Raw genomic sequence first — 18,574 nt, forward strand, 5'->3', positions numbered from 1 at the left:
GGCAAGCTGCTCAGGAGAAACTTCTTGTGTCTCATGCTTTGCATATAGGAATTTAATATCAACTGCTCTGGAAGCATGACTTACTGGGTAGAAATGGGGCCTATCCCTGAAATCTGAAAGTGAAGGAGATGGTTCAGAGCCACATCAGGAGCTGCTCTTCAGACTAAGTAAGAATGACAGACTGCAGTCCATGCATGAAGTGGGTTACCTCCCAGGTCCTATGGTTTTACATATACCAAGGACTATGTATCAGGAACAGTGCGGTGGGTAGGACTCAGGAGGTGATCATCACCCTGTACTAAGCACTGGTGAGGCTTCACCTCGAGTACTGTGTCCAGTTTTGGGCCCCTTACCACAATAAAGACATTGAGGTGCTGGAGTGAGTCCAGAGCAGGGCAACGAAGCTGGTGAGGGGTTTGGAAAATAAGTCTTATGAGGAGAGGCTGCGGGAGCTGGGGTTGTTCAGTCTAGAGAAAAGGAGGCTGAGGGGAGACCTTATCGCTCTCTACAACTACCTGAAGGGAGGTTGTAGAGAAGCAGGGATTGGTCTCTTCTCCCAAGTCATGGGCAATAGGACAAGAGGAACTGGCCCCAGGTTGTGCCAGGGGAGGTTCAGACTGGATATTAGGAAATATTTTTACCATGTAAGGGTTATTAAGCATTTGGAATGGGCTGCCCAGGGAGGTGGTTGAGGCACCATCCCTGGAGGTTGACATAGTGCTTAGTGACAGGTTGACATAGTGCTTAGGAACATGGTTTAGTGATGTGGGTGTGTTTCAGGTTTTTTCTTGGGTTTTTTTGTTGTTTAGTTTGTTGTTGGGTTTTGGGGTTTTTTTTCAGAATCAGGTTGATGGTTGGAATAGATTATCTTAAAGGTCCCTTCCAACCTAGACAATTCTATGATTCTGTGTTTGGTCTGTTTTCACTGCAGTATCCAGGATATAAAGAGTGTTCTTATGGTACAGAGAAGAACCAGCATCTCTGTTTTATAGATACATAAAATTGAAATATTTAAAATGTAGAAATTGAAATTCAGAATAGTTCTCTGTCACTCAACCACTATCAAATACCTTCAGAACCAAAGTTCAACCATGCTAATATTTCATACCTCAAATAGCAGCTTCTCTGAGCTTGTGAGAAGGTGGGGAGATGATTTTAGATTTTTTTCAGGAAATGTGGCAGAAATTTCAGATCTTAATACTGTCAGTGAAATATGAGGGTATGTCTCAAGGACTGCAGTCTTGAATGAGAGTAGTAGCTGAATGTCATTCCTGTGTCTAAAGATATACATGACACATAGTGTCTTCCTCTACTGCAGCCCCCTGAGGATTTGATGCAATAGGTGTGTCTTGGCATCAGTCATTCCCATGGAGCATGATAACTTCTAGCAAATTTGACTAAAGCTTGGTTAATTAAAAATGACAGAGGGATGCTTGTAAACATTGTCTGTGTGACAGCATAGCAGCTAGTTCACAGAAGTGGGAGATTTGCAGCTGGAGGCTGTTTTGCACTTTTGCAGGTGATGGCACCACAGCCTCAGTGATGGAAACTTCACCTGCCCTGCTGCATCTTGTGCTCATTGTGCTGGCCTGTTACTGGGCCGGAGAAACACAGCATGGCTGCCTAAACCAGCAATCAAGAAGCTTCAATAAGAAGGTCAAACTGCTATAAATCCTGTGGAACTTTCTGCTCCGCTGCAAAAAGGGTGCTGCTCTGACAGGCTGCACCATTCTCCTCTGTAAGGGACCTTTAGGAGCCACCGCCTTCGAAAGGGACTTTAAGGAAGACCTGGAGTATGAACTGCAGAGATCTGGGGCAGACCTCTCTGGCTTCCTAAAGAACAAAGATTTCTTTAAATTGGAGAGCCCTCAGGTTATGCCTGCATGATTTGGCTCTTCTTTACCTTGTCTCCCTCCCTCTTTATAGACTTGCTAGGGTTATGGGGTGGGGAAGAGAGGGGTTGGCTGTGTGCAGTTTGGATCCCACCAGCAAGCTATTTGCTTAGTGTCATCTGATCTGTCACTTCCAATCTGACGTTCACCCCTACCCAGCAAAGCAAAGCAAATGGCCAGTAACTCTTGTATCAGTATTGCTATCAGCTCCTGAGACTAAAGACAAGGTTCCTTTAGCCTCTGTTTAGTCAACTGTTGATTGAGCTAATGTTAGCATAGGACACCAGAAAAAAACACCACTGACTCCATTTCAGCAGCTGCTAAGTAACCATGGTTACTCTGATCTTGGTACGTACATTGGACACCAGTGTCAGTGGCCAGCGCTGAAGGCCTCTCATGTGCTGCGGCCTGTGCCTGGCCATTCCATCAATATAGAGTAGTGCAGGGAAATAAATACCTACTTATTTACTTCTCTTCATCCTCAGAGAGGAAAACTCTGCCTAAACCAGGTGGTATGAAATCCTCTTCTCCACAGAGTAAATTTTTTTTTTTTAGTTATTGGGGAAGTTAACTAGCACGAATGCTTCAAGATATCAACTTGTTGATTATCTCCTAGAAGCTGCAGGATTTTAAAAAGGTCATTTCCTGGCTAGTGCTTGCTTCTTGGCTGAAAGAAAACATGCCTGGAACCAAGCAGTGTGCATCCTGTTGCATCTCACTGCTTCATTACATCTTAATTCCTATTTCTCCACACCAATCCCAAGACACTTTAAACTGCTTCACCACATAGCTTTGGCTCCCCCCTCCCTTTCCCCCTCACTAGAAAACCATTCTCGTGCCCAGGAAAATATGAAAGAGAAAATTGGCAGCTGAGGTGATGAGTCATTGCAAAAGCAAGATAAATGAATTCACTGAAACCCTAATTGCTTTCAGTAAATGGGGAGAAGAAAAGTTGGAGTGTTCCTGTGGTGAGTTAAGCTCATTTATCACTTTCAGTTCTCTCTTGCCAAAATCTCTAGACCACCCTTAGCTGAGGGAAGAAGGGCAAAGTGAAGAACAGGAGATGTAAGGTACTGGTGGATGGAAATGTTAAGTGTTCCCTTTGCGATCTTTTCCGAGCTTGCCTTGCTGAGAGAATGGAAAACCTTTAAAGCTTTTTCTCCAACAGATGTGCTTTTCCATTTAGGACTCATGACAGCCATCTCAGTCAGCACAGGAACCTGTCTCTGTGGCAGCCCAATTTGAGTGGAGCCAGACATCCGTGTTAATGACACAATTCAGTCAAGCTTCCTCTGGCTGGAAGGAAATTCTAAAGACAGGGTAGACTGGGCTGTGCAGGGGGTTTGAGATATCTCTGCAAAAGCTGGAAGGATGAAGAGTCAAATTTATCTCGCCTCTAATTGCACCTCTACTCTTTCCTGCCTTAAATTTTGCTCAGTTTCTTCCCACCCACCCCCAACTGATGAATTTCTCTTCTGCACTCCTGCAAAAGTCCAGAAGAGAAAAGAAAAAGGTAGTGTGTAAGCAATAAAGACTCTCAGAGCATGGTAAGGGATGGAAAAGGTACTGGAAAATTGAGGGACAGTCTAGACCAAACAAATCTCTCCTATTTATTAGACTAGCTGCAGAATCTCCAAGGACTGCTGTTACCATACAGCTGAATACAAAAGTATATCCTGGCTCCCACTGAGACACAGAAGACCACAGACAGTGTTTGTGACAATAGAAATGGTTTTGCAGATAGTTGCTTATGTGAAAACACTTCACACTGAGGTAGCTGTAATTATGCTATTTGCCTTCCAAGTTGAGCCATGAAAAGTACTTAAGATTGACACCCATCCTAGATTGTAGATAAGGAGATTGATTTGCTATTTATTGAATCTCATGGATTCAGAGACAAGCTGTTTGTGGGGAATGTGCTTTCTCCAGCTGCAGAGAAGCTGAGGCGTGAGCCTGTCATCATCAGGGTGGTGGGGTTTTTTTTGCCTTATATTTTTCATGTGGCAGAAATCTAGAATCCTTTTCTCTTTGGGAGACTGACCATTTCTGTCATTACTGCACTGGAAGAGTCTAAAGCAGACTGGACAGATTCCTATACACTATGGCATTCTTTCTGGTTTTAAAGTTGTGAGTACCAAAAGAAGAAAAAAAGGTAGATTTAGATTAGATATGAGGAAGAAATACTTTACTCTTGAGGGTAGTGAGGCACTGGAACAGGTTGCCCAGAGAAGCTGTGGATGCCCCATCCCTGGAAGTGTTCAAGACCAGCCTGGATGCGGCTTTGAGCAACTTGGTCTAGTGGGAGATGTCCCTGCCAATGGCAGGGGGATTGGAAGAAGATGATCTTTAAGGTTCCTTCCAACTGTAACCATTCTATGATTCTATATATTTTTGAATTGATAGTGAAATTAATTCTATCTGTTAAGTCTGCATAGGTTTGTCATAGTTCTATACCAGCATCAAACCTGTAATAGATGCTTTTATCAAATTCCTGTAGTTTCTTTTATCAAGTAAAAGAAGACCTCTGAATATGCTAGTTCAGTAGAGATCACCAAAAAACAAAAGTTCAAGTTTCAAAGAGCAATATCCAGCTGCATGTAGAAGCAATTTTCTGTCTGGGATCCTTGTTCTAAAATGTAATGTATATATGTTCTCTAGTGATGAAACATAGGCTAAATTCTTATACTTTGCAGCCTGTAATGGTCCTAACCTATGGTCTATTCCTATAGATATCAGCAGAAATATTGATAACAATGGAAATAAGTCTTGTGTGATGTAATCCTGCAGGATTTGTGCATTCTGGTCATGATTCAGCAAAGCACTTAGTAGCATATATTTTGTCTTACATACACATGTTGAATTTAGCAGGTGTTGATTAAAGGTAAGGCTGCATTTGAGCACTCTGCTGGATTAGATTTGGAGCAATTCTCATGTGTCAAGATCCTTTTTACAGTGAATAGCGTAGCAGATTTTTGCGAGATAGAAACACTCAAGTCACACTGGAAAGTACTGCTTTACTCTCCAGAAGCCACCAAAGTAACTATCTACATATAACCACAGTTCAGTAATGAATGTTCCTCCCAGGTTATAAATATGTACTTAGCAGACAGGGGAGTGTCTATGTCCAACAGTGCAATGCAACTCTTAACTACTTAAGTCCCAGTCTTGACTGTTACTACCATAAAGACTCTTTTCAAAAGAAAGACTTCTACCTACTGAAATCTGCCTAGTGTTGAGAACAGAGAGAATTATTCTAAATAAAAGCATATGTATGATCAGATTTGGACCAATTTCTTGAGAGACGGATTAACAGGTCACTGTTCCCTAAATGAAGATGTCCCCACCACCATCCTGCCACACCTAAATCTTGATAGATTTTCTTCTGTTGGTGTATCACTACCAATCACTGCATTTCTCTTTTCTTTCTTTCTATCTTTCTATCTTTTTCTATCCTTTGTTTGTTTTATTCTTACTTGCCTGCAATTCAGAGTAAATAGTTTCCTTTATTCTAAAATAATTCTCTGCCTCAAAAAAGTGTAACAGGAAACAGTTTTCAGATAAAACACTAAAAAATTCCTTTTAATCAGCTGTTGTATCTGGCTTTGTTTTTTAAAATGTTGTTTAGTTTTGATACTATTTTTATATGAAAGATGCCATGAAAAATCAAGATGTCTTTTTGGCCAGTCTGTTATTCTTAAGATTTAGATACACCACATTGAAAACACGTATCCAACGAGCCTAATGATTCCTGCTAACAAATAAGCAAACTTGTAACTTAAGAATTCTGAAAACCTTCTCTGTCACTGAAGAAAACACCCAAATATTCTTAAAGGAGAAAAACATGGAAGTTCTTTGACCCTGACCATTAGTAATATATTTTTAAAAAGCACTTAGCTCTTCATTAGAATCAATAATGATCAAGTAAAAGTTCAGACCGTGCCAACAGCTAAAAAAATATTTTGTAACAAATATATCAGCCCCATACCTTCACACTGGACATGTCAACACTCCCAATGAGTCTTAATTACCAAAATGCACAATCCAAAGACAGCTTTATCATAGCTGCCAATTTAGATAAGTCGCACCTCTCAGACAACGTGGAACTTAACTTTTTTTTCCTCAACTCTGTTGGTAATGCAGAAAGCACACAAGTCATTTATGTGGGGCTTCTCAGTGAAAAATAAAATATGTTAACCATAGAGAAAACTTACAGCTAGACTGGTCTTACAGAGGCTGGTAGAGGAGGGCAGAGAAGAGAGGACTATAAAGAACAACAGTGGAGTAATGAAAGAAGCCCATGGATATAATCAGTCAGTAGGTAAAAAAATTTAAAATAACCTTTAGCCTTATGGAGATCATGTTTCATTGAGACATTGAATGAGCTAGCTGCATCAGCAAATCCATCTCTCAGGGGCTGTCATTTATTCCTGCCTGAAGCTGAGCTCTGTTACAATCTACAGCCAATGAAAATTACTGATCAAGATTTGTGGTTTTAAAATGTTTGTGCTGGGGTAATAAACTTCAGTGAGCTATATCATATTTTTTTTGTAAATAAATATACAATGGTTATGATTTTAGATGTTTGTGAACCTCTCTGACTATCACAACTCACCTAGCAATTCTACCCTTGCTGTTGAAATAAGATTGCGTGTTCTAGTATATAACTGAATATCATGCTCTGATTGTTTGCTTATGCTTTTTTTTTTTTTCTTCAAGGGGTCAGCCAACAAGGCTTTCCCCATTTGTTTTCAGGTTTTAGCAATCCAGAAAAGTCACCCATAAGCAGCATCCTTGCAATGGGACCGTCGGCTGCAGTGAGAATAACGCCTGTTCCAGAGGAAGGCACTGGGAACAGAAGACACCCTGTACTAGTACATTAAACATACAGAAAATTCTCCCATTCAGGTGATCACATACAACCTTTTGCAACCGATACAAGTTAAGAAAGGGAGAACTCCAAGTGCAGATCATCTAACCCTCAATAATCCCAGACATTGGTTATTTATTGGAAGCAGTTCCCTCTGAAAACTGAAATGCTAGGAATTACGGTGGATTGGTAACAAAAAATGAAGCACTCACCAAAGGTAAGAGATACCATCTCCAGTTTCATTAATGCTGTACTTTGTCTCTCTTTGACCTCTTGTTCCTCCTTGGAAATGTGTTTTAGAATTCCAGTTGTAAAGAGTTTTCCTTGTGAACAGTGTTGAGGGATGTGGTTTTTTTTCTTCTGTACCCCAGCTGTGAGCTGACTTAGAACTTGTGACAGACTCTTTGAGGGTAGGGTTTAATCCTCTAAGTTTTGGCAATAATGGTAACAGTTGTCGCAGTGAGTCTCAAACCAGGGAATAAAGGATCCAAGTGACCTTGGTTTATTGAGCTTGTTTTAATGTTGGGCTTGTCTGTGCTGAATTGAGCCCAAGCAATTATTCTGGTGTATAAATTGCTTCCGTGGTATCTGCGTGCCTAAGGAGAAAGATGTACAATGAAGTGTTAAATAGCCTTCTACAAGAAGAGTAAATGATGCATATCAGACCAGAAAGCACCAGATCTTCCTTACTGATCTGGAGCACACAATCACAGTCAGCCTACGAAATCATTCTGGGCAACTGTGGAAAATTAGGATGCCATTGGGGAATATTTTTTTGAAGTTGGGAAAGTATGGTACTAAAACACTGATGTAAGGAAGAAATATTTTGAAATGCACTGGCTTTGTGCCCCAAACGTGTCTGAGAAATTTACATGAAGTACTTGTACCTGCTTGTAGAATCATTGTTTCGCATATATGGTGTGTGACAAGATGGCCCTTGTGTACCACCTGTAAGGGCTGAATTTATTGACCAGCAAGTCTGGCTGAAAGCTTTTGCTTTGTCTCAAAGCACACAGTAGTGGTATAGTTATAGTGTTCAAGACTGACACCTGGAGTTCTTTTGACCTTGGTGACATTAGTAAGGTTATGTATGGCAACACAAGTCTAAGTGCAAAGAACATATCTAAAAGGCTGGGCAGGGGTACAGAGGCCAAAGGCATTATGAAAGGACACACTGACCATACCACAAAATCACCTTAAAATGTGAAATAATGCTTAGCTTGAGAAATTGGGAAAGAGATTCAGTTTCAGTTCCTTATTTTCAATCACATGCTGTTGAATCCTGTGCTTGCAAAACAAAATGAGCACTAAATATTTTGCTCTAAGTGGCATAGTAATAACTCTCCAGCTTTTTAACCATTATCCTTGGTTTGATGCTTAAGTTTGCACTTCTCTAAGGAAAAAACTGTGATTACTTAAAAGAAGTCCTTCTGCGTCTTACAAAACAGAACTTGATTTGACACTTGAGACAGAAGTTCTCTCTGCACACAAAAAAGCTGTGGTTTTGACTCCTGGATACCCTATATAACACACCCAGGTACACTGCAAACTGAACATCCCATTTAAATGGACCCTTTGATTTTTGTCCTTACTGCAACTAGAAACAATACTGTTTTCCAGTTTCTATAATTTGACTCCACAGTAAATATTCTCCAGAAATAAAGATTTATAATTAAGTACTATAAAATGTATGGGATTTACAACCATATAGGTAGCACTCAATTGTAGCTGTCTGTATCAGGCTTGTAGTATGAAAGATGTTAAATGTAAAATAATAATTACCTTGTTATTGTAGCAAATTACTGAAAGCAAATGTTCTGGAGCCTGAGTCCCTTCATTTATGCCAGTTTTGCACCATTATTTTAGTCCCCCAGATCACCTCCTGACTTGTAGTGGAATAAAAGGAGAATGGAATCTCTCTCCGTTTAGCTGTGACTAACATTGTGGCAGAGATGTAATGTCTAAATTACAGATTGCTAACTTTAGCAGTCACAAGAAATTTCCTCTCGCTACTGATACAACTGAAGCTAATATTTCCTCTACAAGTGATTGAAGTAACAGGCCAGGGAGCAAACAGTACCTGGCTGCTACTTTATCTGTGTTCCACGTAGCAGCACACAATCAGAAGAAACTTATTCTGACTGTTGCCCCTTTATGAGCAGAATATAATGATAGGATAGGGTAGGATAGGATAGGATAGGATTCGATTCTCATTTGTTTCTGCAAATCTCAAAAGTGTTGAAGGCCAGGAACTGATAAAAGCCCTTCCAAGAGGAAAACAAACAGGTATTTGGAACGTGTGTTGGCTGTGTCTCATGACACCTTTATTCTTCTATATCAGAGTGCAAAATAGTTTCCCTGAGCTTAAACGTTGAAAACAGAAAGAAAAATCTTACATGTAAATGGTGGGTCATCCATAACAGAAGGTTAACATAAAAATTTACAATTGACCACAGTCTGGGGGCATCCCATCCCTACAGTAAAGAACCCTTAAATGTCCAGCTTGAGGATGGTAAAATCTCAGTGAAGAAAGTGATGGCCGGCACCAGCTTCAGAGCTACAGGGGAAAGCAAACTTGGCAATTGCCTGCTTTCAGCCTCCAACAGGGCAATGCAGCATTGCCCCACAGGACATCAGCCTTACTTCAGGGTGCCCTGCAATAGAGTTGCCAAGTACCTCATCATCTAAACACTTCCTAGGGCAGGAATTTTCAAGGACTGTGGCACTTTGCCTCCCCAGAAACCAGCTGGGTCTGGGGAGAGGGAGGGAGAAGGGAGCAGGCAGGAAGCATTGTATGCAGAGCTTAGTTCCACACAGCTGGGAGGCTGGGTGACAGCTGTTAGTCTCCCTGCTTTTCCAGGCATTATTTCCTCATCCCAGAGCAGTGCCTCAAATGCTAGCCTGCCTTCGGGAAGAAGAAAACACAGCTTTTGTTCTGGGACCCTCCCTGGCTGCCCCCTTGCCCAGCCCATCACAGCATCGTGCCTCCTCCCAACCTCCCCATTCTGCAGGAACAGGGTACTGTGACCCCAAGCTTGTTTGTCCCCTTCCTGCATTCCAGCAGGCCACTAGAGTGTTGTTGCCCCATCAGTTATCTCCTCTTGCACCTTCCCAAGTCAAGCTGGGGACAGCTTCTCTCATTGCTCCCTCAGTAGGAGTGAGTTTTCCTCCCTTGACATTAGCTGTAGGTTCCTGGTGACCTAGGGCTGTGCACCAAGCTGTGCTTCCAGCCACACAGAGCTGCCCGGCCAGCTCAACCCATTCCTGTCACCCTGCTCCTCAAGCCCTTGGTGCTGCCAGTCTAACACAGAGTGCTGTTGGGACAGAGGTGCAAGGTTCATGCTTGGGCTGGGCTGGGAGCCCAGTTCTCCTCCCATGCTTCTCCTGGGGAAGCCCCAACTGGGCTGTGAGACCACCAAACCTCCAAGGCTGAAACAGCCTGTGGAGAACTCAAGTGCATACAAGCAAGGAAGTAGTGTAGGTGTCGCTGTTGTCCATCAGTCTGGAGTGGAGTAGTATTTCACTTTTAAGGGTTTGGGGGCTTAGTGGTTAGATGCCACAATGTAGGCCTTACGGTTAGTTTTGCTCACCGTACACGAGTGACAAGCTAGCTGATGGGAATTTGTGCATACATCCAGCTGTGCTATGAAGGTTGTAAGTTTTTGGGTTTGGGGTCTTTTTTGGTTGTTTTTTGTTTGGGTATTTTTTTTGAACTTTTTAGAGAGGCAAGTGAAGATTTCTGGATTTTGCTGAGACACAATAAGATAGAAGTGCACAAAAGGCTTCTTACAAGCTCTGATCACTCAACAGCTGAGAACTGAGATGTCACCTAATCTAAGGAACAGCTTCTTGCTTGGGAAATTGATTACTCTGGTCCATGTAAGTACTGTTAATTAAACCTCTGCCGTGACAAAATGAACTGATGTCTAGTCCCTCTTAAAGGTGAAAGGATTATTTCTATATCCTGCCTGGGTGTCACACTTGGCATGCGATTACAGCATCAGCTAGTGTTAGCCTGTATCAGGAAGCAGGTAGGACTCTTGTGGCCAGTCAGGAGCATGAGTATTCGCTGCAGGAAGGAAGAGCCACAACGAGTCTTGGTAAGTCACATGTGATCTGGATGTGGCCTTTGGCAGACTGAGGTTCATGCTTGTAATGCTAGAGTGCAAAGGAGCTGGCATCAAACACAACCCTGCTTGCTCTACAGCAAGACTAAAAAGTACATTTAAGGGACAAAATGCCAGATAGCACCAGGACAGCTAGGAGCAAACAGCTAATAGAAAAGGCCTTATCACAACAATTTCAAACAGTAGTAGAGAGCAGAACTCCAGTTTTGAAAAGCTGGACTTGCACAAGCACATTCTGATCCCCTTTTATGCAGTCACTATCCTAATGGCTTGGGTGTTTTTTTGTTTGTTTGTTTGTTTGTTTTTTCCAAATTAATACATCCAAAATCTATATTAAGAAAGTAAACAAGCAAAGGCGAGTCTTGTTTCTTCCATGAGCATCTGCAAAAGAGACAAAAAAAGATTGCTGGAAAATGAAGCACAAAGCACAAAAAGCATCAGAAGTGCATCAATAACATCAAGGAGGCTGAAGCAGCTGCTGAAGGAGATGTGGCAAAAGACATTAGTGATTCAATAACATTCATCAAAATAAATAGTCTGTAAATTTGTACTAATACGGTACCTCTTACAGATAAACAAGGAGACACATGGACAGAAAAAGAACCAAGAACAATAGCTGAGACTCTCAGGGCATGGTAAATAGGCTAGACTGCAAGAAACTGTTGCCTTTCAATAACTACTCCACTCTACTAACCCCATCACATCATAAGCAAAGAAATGAAAAATGAAACTCAAGTAAAAGCCAGGAAATGCCCCAGGGAAAGTTCCAAGTTAAAATGTTGAAAGCTTGTAATGAGTTCTTTGATTTTTGAAGTTTTACACAGCTCCAGCAAAGCCTGAGCTTGCAAAGAGTGTCCTGACAAAATAGAATAAAATGCAGGTTTTTCCCTCAGGGAAAAAAAAATTTAGTAAGTTGAAATAATTTATAGCAAATATTCAGTTGTAAGAAATCTTATAACTTGAATCTGAATTATCAGAAAAGAGAGAAAATTCTCACCCTATGTTCAGAAGCATGGGAGTGCTTAATTAGATGTCTGGGAGAAACACTACCAATTCTCCACTACCAGCTAGGAGGGATTACTGCACCACTCTCTAAAGGATCACAACTGGTGCACAAGGGCTGCTCTCTGTGTAAGGAGCCACAGTCTCATTTTGCACGTACAAAGCTAACATTTTTTTCTGTGACAGTCAAAGTGCAAATAGGCGTGATTGTTTCCTCATCTCCATGCCTGGGGTGTGTGGTGGGGCAGGTGCTCTGGGACCACAGAGCGCCAAGATATCTCAACCCTGTGATGTCTGCCAAAAATCCATACATTGACAATGTATGAACAAAGCAGATGGTCACCACTTTTATGGGCTGTTGCATGCTGGTTCTCAGCATACAGGCAAGGAACGCCGTTTGCTATGCTTCATTGAAGATGGCAGCATGCCAGTTAGTACAGCAGGTACATCCGGAAGACCTGCTTAGCAGCATGCTTACAAAAAATTGTCAGCTAGCAAGGAGGACCATAGTTAATGCAGCTGATCCAGAGTTAATCCTGAGGATCCTGAAAAAAGCTGACTGCAACCAGCGCAAGCTCAAAAACACGGCACAACTTTTCCCCGATGCAAGTTCCCATTAAACTCCTCCCCCAATTTTTTATTATTCCTGTATTTATTTCTCCAGGAAAGTTAGAGTAACCATAATTAAGGTCTCTGTTTATGCTGGGAGGATATGGCCTCAAGTCACACCAGGGGAGGTTCAGATTGGATATTAGGAAAAATTTCTTCACAGAAAAGCTTACGAAGCATTGGAACAGACTGCCCAGGGAAGTGGTGTCATTGACGTTCTTGGAGGTATTTAAAAGGTGGGTAGATGTGATGTTGAGGGACATGGTTTAGTGGTAGTTTTGGCAGTGTTAGGTCCATGGTTGGACTCAATGATCTTAAAGGTCCCTGCCAACCTAGATGATTCTATGTTTCTATCATCGACTTAACTGAATAATACTTATCTCAGTTTTGCTGTACTTATCTGGAGAATGTTTTTCAATGATTGCTTAATAACGAGTTCAAAACAAAGTTTGTTTAACTAAATGGAAGTTAAAAGTGGAAGTTTATTTATAGTTTAACTAAATGGAAGTCCCAGTACAAATCTGGACATTTGCAAAATGGAGTTTCCAGCAGGAAAAGGCAAAAGATGATATATTTTACTGTGAAGCTGGGCATGTTTAAAACATTATTGCATCTCAGAGCAAAGTTCTGAAATATCCAAAGGATAAATCTTGAAATAAAATCTTTTTTTATATCTTTAAACTGAAAAAAGTAGTTTATGTTGATTTTTCTTTTTTAAATCAGAATCATTGAGGTGAAACAAAATCTGGAGCCTTTTAAATAAGTAAGTGGGTTTGGATCAAAATCTGGACGCATTTAAATAAGCCAGTGTAGATCAAAATCTGAACTTCATGGCACAGATATATTTGAAATAAGGCATTTTCCCCCCAGACCTTTCTCAATACAACTCTTATCCTTCATGCTGACCTTTTACATTTTCCACTGAGTTGGAAGCCTGGTTTGTGAACTGTCTTTGAATGGTATTTCTCTTCCCTAGATAAAATAAACTTCCTGTCTTGGCAGAGGACAAGGTAGCTTGTGTTTTATTTTCTGTATTGTAGCAACAAGCCAAATGTGAATTTGTGTTCAGGAATCGGGAGTGTTAAATTTCAGCCGTGACACTGAAACTAAATCTGTAGGTAAATGGCATTTAAGAATAAGAAGCAGGTAAACCTTACTGGCACGTCATTTGTTGTAGTTTTTTCGTATGATATAGCCCATAAGAATGAACCAATGAATCTTCAGATTTCTGAGGAACACAGTGTGAGTTGATAAATGAGATGCAGAATTATCGAAGTGCCATTTTTTAATTTACATGTGCACAGTCAGTTTGTTTATTTTTGTCTTTGACTGAAGAGATGGGTAAAGGGACCTAGGACCAAAAATTTGCAACTGCTCTCCCATAAACAAAAAGTTTTTCCACTTTCATTTTTCTCTGGACACGGACAGTAAAAAGGTAGTATTGATTTTGTAAAATATTAACTAGATTACTCCAGATTAGCTTCTTTTTTAATTTAAATTTTTAGCTAGGCATAGGTCAGAACACAGTCTCATCAACACTGAGGCAAGCACCAGGTACAAATTGATTTATTGCTGTAACTCTGTGCATGTCTTGGTCCATAATTCATATTGCTGCTGAATTATACATAATACCTAGTTGTTGGAGAGGATTTTTGATCTTCAAAACTTGGTGGGTTGTAATTAGTAATTCCACCATGCTACTGCTTGTATAGCAGCAGATTTACACAAAAAAAAACCAACAAAAACCAAACATATAATACTCTTGTTGACCTAAAGCATTCCTCCCTAGGCTGTTCAGGGCTGGAGCTCAAGCCAGTCAGAAGCGCACACTGTACCAGCATCAACTGCAGCCTGATCATTTTCATCTGGCCACGTGGGACAGTAAATGGCCATTCTCTCCTGCCTTGTGCGCTCACCAGGTATCTGGTGGTGATTGGCAGAACACCTTAGGGCTCTTTGGTATGTGACCACAAATAATTTTGTCGTTTTTACTTGATAACTTTATTCCTACTGTTGTGTCTTCGTTGTAACATTTGTCTATATCTCCTGTTGAAACGTAGTGTGCTCACATAATGATAACATGTACCGCTATTTAAAAGTATTTATTAGAAATGAGAGGAGATGATATAATGCATTGGTCTTGTTAGTGGGTTGGAATAGATTAAGCGCCTTTGTAGAAATCTGTGTTCTTCTCTTATGCTAATTCTGTAACATTCTTAGAACTGATACCCAACTGCAGCTCAAACACACAGAATAATTATCCAAAATTCTAAGCCTGATCTGACAGACCTCATGACAGCTATCATGCTGCTTTCCATTAAGGAAATAATGTTAGAGGCTTTTATCCATATAAATCAGGAGGTGACTAAATACCAATCTCTCTGATAATGTAGAAGATCCTTGTGATCTTGAACTTGTTTTCGGTTTGTGCATCACCCACCACCTACACCAGCACTTCTGCAAGTAGCAATTCTGAATAGTAATGTAGATTGGAAAGTGGATTTATATTTTAACACTTTTAAAAGATATTCACTTCCACTCCGGAAGCAGAAAAAATATTATCTCTACTGATTTAAGACATTGGATAATATATCTCTCCATGCCTTCAGCAAGATGATGGCTAGCAGTGAATTCACTAACACTGATTGATCACACAGATACCTCTCAATTGTGAACAGCCAATTAACCCTTCAGTTAAGTGTTTCTAATGAGACATAACAACCTGGCTATAGATACTATGTCCTGAGAGTACAGGGACTGAATGGTAGTCAAGTGAGTCCCTAATTAACTAATTCACTTTACTTAGGAAAGAACATATAACAGTATCCAGCTGGCTGTATTTGCAGTATTAACTGTGAACAAACTGAAGAGGATATCTTGTGAAGCACAAGCTTGTGTTGTGACCTAAGAAGTAATTAAGCACTATAAATACAGCCATTATTACACATCTGATATATAAAGAACTGGAAGCTAGTCACTTGGCAGCTGTGAATTCTTACCCAATTAGCAATGCAAACACTTTTTTAATAGGGTTGTTAATTTTAGATTAATTGTTACATAGAGTCACATTGCCATCTAGAGACCACATATGGATTTTGAACAGCTTTAAGATCTGATTTTAGAGGAACAGAGAATTATTTGTTAGCCTACTTACATTTAATACATCACTCCATGAGAACAGTGCTTTTCATTGAAACAATGGCTTGCTTTGTGATTATTATTATTCAGCTTTTAACATGGGCCTATCACTTGCCTTTGTGGTTTTTTTTTTCAAGGCTAATCTTCAATATGAAAAAGCAGAGAAGATTGGGGACTGGTGGAAGCAGGCTTAAAAAAATGATAATATAGCAATCAAAAAACCCAACCTCTGAAGTATTTGCAACCTGAATCACAGCAGTGTAAAGACACACCAGCAGGCACTATACCCTAGCAAGATAATCCTTGTGAACTTCCAAGCTAGTGGGGGTGCCGTATGCTTTCCCTTGCTCTATTTACTGGCGTGGAGGGCAAGGCTCAGATAGGAAGTACTTTGTGTTTCCAGCCTTTCTGGCAAGGGTTGTATGGGGAAGCCTGTCTGCTTGGTGCCAGCTAACACGCTGTTTTCAAGCAGGCAGCTTCACAGCTATTACAGGGAAGGGAATGCTGCAGGCACAGCAGAGTGTTACTTCTGCTCCGCTCCGTAATCCGTAGGGAACAAACTCTTGGCAAAAGCCACTCACCAGAAGGACCGAGGCAAACAATCTGGGATGCGCAATGGAGAGAAGTAACATGTTTTAATTTTTTTTAATTGAACCCAAGAGATTTAATTAATGTCTCGTAATGACAAGGAGCCAGTCTGAATTTTCCTGGGACCTGAAGTGTAAATTGAGATCTGCCCCTGAATATAATCACCTGCAGCTGTGATGGAAATTTTGGGATCCAGGTGGCCCCAGGCTGAAGGGACAGTGTCAGAAGCTGGGCAACATGGCTCTGTAGGTTGTCCATTGCCATAATTTGTGTAATTCATTCAGACATCCAAAACCAGTTGGGTTATGTACCTTGCCTCAGTGAAGAACACACAAACACTTCATGTAAACCCCAAAAGGGCAGTCAGGACCCACAGAGGTGCTGTCATTTGTGCTTATACTTCATATCCTTGGTGCTTTGAGGGAGAAGGGAGAAGAAAGTCTGGAGGCCCAGAAGCCTTTATAGGTTACTTAGGGAAGCCCAGCAACTCCACTGTATTGGCAATCTCAAACTCAGCCCTTCTCAGTGTCTGTAAAACTATTTCAAAGCTGAGATGATGGCTACCTGTCATATACTGATCTCACTATGTTGTTTTTGTCTTGTTAAAGTGTTTTTTCTCTTCTAGAAATTAAGACAAAACAGAGAGAGAAGCTTGATGACTACCACAGCCAATCCTGGATTATTACCCTTTTGCAGCAAGAGCAATTGTGGGTCCAGGGTATGCCGGGTGATCACCATGCAGAGGAAGCTTCAACCCTTCCTGAGAGTGCTAACAGACTGCCTGTGTTGGGGGCATCTAAGATTTTGGGACCAGAGGAAGTCCTTGAGAAAGGGCACAGCACTGCTTTTTGCTTGTGCAGCCCATGGGGCAGCCCTACTCCTGCTGCACCATCACAGTGATGTCTCTAAAGAAACCAGGGTAACTCCATGCTGAGGTGGGTGTGCAAAACTCTGCCATGCTGCCTTCTGTTCTTTAACACATAAGAATGTTATTTTTTTATGACCTTATACAGGAGCGGAATGGGTCCATGAAATTGGGACATATTAAAATTTGGGGGCTGGCCTCAGCATCCTGCTGCGGTCCTCTATCCAGGGAGAACAGTCAAAGCAAAAGGGATGCAGTGTATTTGGGGTTATCAGTCACTCCTGGACACACAGTGCTGGGTACCCACAGCTTGGATCTTTCCCATCATGAGGAGAAAGCACTTTACTTGTTCGGTTTTTTTTTTAACTCAGCTGAGGGAAATGTAAAAAGGAGAAAGAAAATGACAGCGTGCCCCAACCAAAAATATTTAGGCAAGGGAAGCCCGAGAAATTTTCTTGAGCTCAGTCCAGATTACAGATCTTGTTCCCTCATACTCCCTCATAGGACTAGTCTTAGAATGGCAGAAAAAACCCTGCTGATTTTTCTTTAGATAGATATATAGATTGATGTGTGTAGCTTAATTATAATACAGTAATATTAATATAAATAAATATATAATAAAAGGAAATATAATCTAAATATTAAAATATATATAAATAAATATATAATATAAAGCAGGAGATCTCTTTGTTTTGTTGTTTTATACGTTACTTTGATGGTTCCTTCTCAGTTTCTGTACGTAATTTAGTCATATTTTAAAACAAATACCATACAAATTCTGTAACATTACCCAGAAATCTGTTTTCTTTCCCCTCACAAAAGGAATTTCTCACTTGTTTTGGGGTCCTAAAGCTTAACAGTTGAGTACCTTTCAAGCCGAAGTCTACCTGCTGCTTGTCCAGTTTTAAGTGTAACCGTTGCGTATTTGTCTGTAACAAGCCAAGTGAGATGTTATTTAAACAAAAGCTGTTGAGGAAACCCAAAGAGCTCCTTTCTGTTTGACAGGGCAATTTGTTGAATCACTTCAACGTGACAAATCAATGTGACAGACTTTCCATATTTTTCATCAGTCAAAAAATAACTCCAAGTTAAACCAAAATGGCCAGCATGTAGCTGAGGGAGGGCCACAGAGCAGAAGGGTCTAATTGGGCTCTCTCAGAGGGTGCAGAAGAAACTGGATCTACTCAACAGTTTGCTGATAGTTCTGTTAAAAGCTGCTTTTTAGTTAGAGATTCGTAGTCTTCAAATTTGAAAGGAAGCCTGTGGGTAAAACCTGGTTTTGCTGTCAATTCAGAAGTTCCACTTTTACAGCTTTACAGCCATGTTCAGGGCTTTCTCCATGGGGACAGGGATGAGCTGGGACCAGGGTTTCCTGCTGGGCCTCGACAGAAAGCGGCTTCAGGGTCCAGGTCACACTCCCCTGGGGGCACCCAAGACACCCCCCCCAGCTATGCCAGCCCCATGGGGACTGCTCTCTTCAGTTTGT

At 41.0% G+C, this 18,574-nt stretch overlaps 1 long non-coding RNA gene across 1 annotated transcript; it reads left to right on the plus strand.

Annotated features, from left to right (window-relative positions):
• The first annotated feature begins 6,839 nt into the window (after positions 1–6,839).
• Positions 6,840–14,388, plus strand: LOC106891028. Its single transcript, XR_001412618.1, has 3 exons — positions 6,840–6,976; positions 10,481–10,638; positions 14,287–14,388. It is a non-coding gene; the product is annotated as an uncharacterized LOC106891028 (long non-coding RNA).
• The last annotated feature ends 4,186 nt before the right edge of the window (positions 14,389–18,574 follow it).

Source organism: Calidris pugnax, unplaced genomic scaffold, assembly GCF_001431845.1.
Source record: "Calidris pugnax isolate Ruff unplaced genomic scaffold, ASM143184v1 scaffold95, whole genome shotgun sequence".
Classification (NCBI taxonomy): Eukaryota; Metazoa; Chordata; class Aves; order Charadriiformes; family Scolopacidae; genus Calidris; species Calidris pugnax.